Source organism: Oryzias melastigma, linkage group LG12 (assembly GCF_002922805.2).
Source record: "Oryzias melastigma strain HK-1 linkage group LG12, ASM292280v2, whole genome shotgun sequence".
NCBI lineage: Eukaryota > Metazoa > Chordata > Actinopteri > Beloniformes > Adrianichthyidae > Oryzias > Oryzias melastigma.
Genome location: NC_050523.1, coordinates 26021747 through 26024384, shown reverse-complemented (window position 1 = coordinate 26024384; position 2638 = coordinate 26021747).

The window sequence follows — 2638 nt, the reverse complement described above, 5'->3', positions numbered from 1 at the left end:
ATTTTATTTTTACCTCAAAACTGTTCAAAACAGGTGAAAGAAATATTTTTAACACAGACAAATGCCTTTAAGGTTTAAGTTGATTTATTCTGGAATAATAATTTTGCATTTTTATTATTCATAATTATGTTGAAAAGTTACAGTTTTAAAGTTTTAAAATTGGCATTCTGCTAGCCTTTTGGACTATTTTGGCATTTACTAAGATTTTTTTTAGGTTATTTGGAGTTTAGCTAATATTTCAGTTACAGGCTAGCCGTTTTGGCTACATGCTAGCCGCTTTTCTGCTTCAGAATTGGCTATAATTACGTTGATCATAGTGAATCAAAGAACATGAACACTGGAACTCCAGTGTTAAAGGATTAATCTGGATTGTGCATGATAATGTTTCACTTCACAGTCAAACAGTAGGCTAACATATCTCTAAAAGTGAGTTACAAAGCAAGCAGACATTGCTGCAAATTCAAGCAGTCCACAGTATTTCAGAAAAATTGGAAATTGAAGGCCAGGCATGAAAAACTGATCAGGAATGTTGTCTGGCAATGATAAGACAAAAAGAAAACCTTTTCATTTATTTAGAGATTTTAACATATTTTGAAAAGCAACCTTGTCGTAGTGTCACAGAAGTAGACATACTACAAAAACAAAGCAAAGAATCAGCAATGAAGATGTGAACCTTTAATCTGTTCATAGAAATGAAACAGTATAAAAGCATATGACACTAAAACTGTAATCAAAGCCACTGAATGCCTGTTCGTACTCTGGTCCAGTAGAATTACCCTTTGCAGCTACAAGACCTTTGACTGACCTAGAATCTCATTCTGTTGACCAGACATGAGGACATTGGTGCATTCAAAGTTCAAATTTGATGTCATCTGTTTATTAAGCCTTGAGTAGGAAGCAGGAAAAGCCCACAGTGCTGCAATGGTTCAGACAGCTGCAGCTTTTTGCTCAGGAACTGGAGCTGGTCAGGATTTTTTAAATTTATTTAGTAGAAAATCTGTTTGTAAATCTTTGTTCTTATGTGCACAGAAAACACATAAAACATAATTTACTCTGGATTTATGTAAAACGTGCACAAACAAGTCAAAAGAGTTCATATTAGGGTTTTAGGATCTTTTGTGAAATTTCAATACTAACCATTGACAAATCCACTCACTGTTGATCCTCCCACAAAGTCTCCTGAAACATGTAGCTTTTCTGTACTTGAGGTCTGTGGTTTCTGAGAAGAAACCTCGTTACCACAGAAGAATTGTTTGCACAAAAGCAACACGGTTTCTGCACAGAAATGTGACAAAAATAAAAAAGATGACAATGCAAACTTTGTATTGTCTTCATGGATGATTTTTTTTTGCATCTATGCAAAGTAAATCTCTTTCTGGATGTTGGAAAGCAACTTTAATAATATATTTTTGCAGGATCAGGAAGATCAATAGATTTTACGATCTTATGGATTATTGCCCTTTTTACTCTTGTAGTAATTAATGACCCAGTCCAATAACAATGGTGTCTTGGAGGTTTTTCACATGTTAATGAAGTTTTTTTTCTCATGATGGATGACATAGATAAAAAGAATTAGGATTAAAACTGTGACGAAGACGCGGAGGAGTTTGGATCCATGTGCAAGCAGGTCAGTTTTAATGAACATCCAAAACAGACAGGGGCAAAAACAGAGACGTAGTCGAAGGCCAGGCAGAGGTCAAAGACGGGGAGCTAGACAAGGAGGCGAGTAAAACAGGCAAAGGTCAAAACACGAGTAGGCAAAAGATATAACAGAACCGCTCAGAAATTGCTAGGGTGAACTGGGCAATACTTCGCGGAGAATGAGGAGTAAAGTGAGCATATAAATACGGTGAGCCTGATGATGGTAATTGCGTACAGCTGGTGAACGAAGCAATGGAGGACATCAGTATTCTGGAGAGGAATCCCTCTGTTGGTTGGGAGGGAAACTGTAAGTTGTAGTCCTGACAAAAACGTCCTGAGTGCTGTACTTGTTTATTCAAATTGTGGTAAATCAGGAGCAGACAGAAAAAAAGGGCGCTGGAAAAATGTATCTTTTGTGATGTCACAAATTTCCTGCGCGGCTGGATAGCTCTGATATTTATCACCATTTTTGTTGCACCGCTAATGTTAGCTCGGGGTTGTGAGGGGCTATAAGCTAGTGGGAGAGAATCTAAACAAAGGGATGACAGTAGAGGGGCACAGGCTTACTCTGCGCCCATGGTTCCACCCACAAATCAAATCTAATGAACTAAACGACAGAGTTTTTATTTTAATTAAAAAAAAAAGCATAATCATAATTAAAAGACCACTGGGAACACAAAATAGATAAAAAATGTGGGGCTTAAAATTTTTCTTTAAAAAAATTTGGAGGTAGAACCTTCAGCCATCAAGCCCCTGTTCTATGGAATAAGCTCCCAGCTCATGTCAGAGAGGCCAGCACAGTTTCTACCTTCAAAACTAGCCTTAAAACATTCCTCTTTGGACAGGCGTTCTGCCAGGCTAGCTAGTAATCAGGGTTGGGCACCGATGGGTTCTGATGCGGTTCCGGTTCTACCACGGTTCTTTTGTTTCGGTTTCGGTTCCCTTTCGGTGCTTATTGCGGTACTTCAGTAATAAAAAATAATGCCTTTATCTTCCT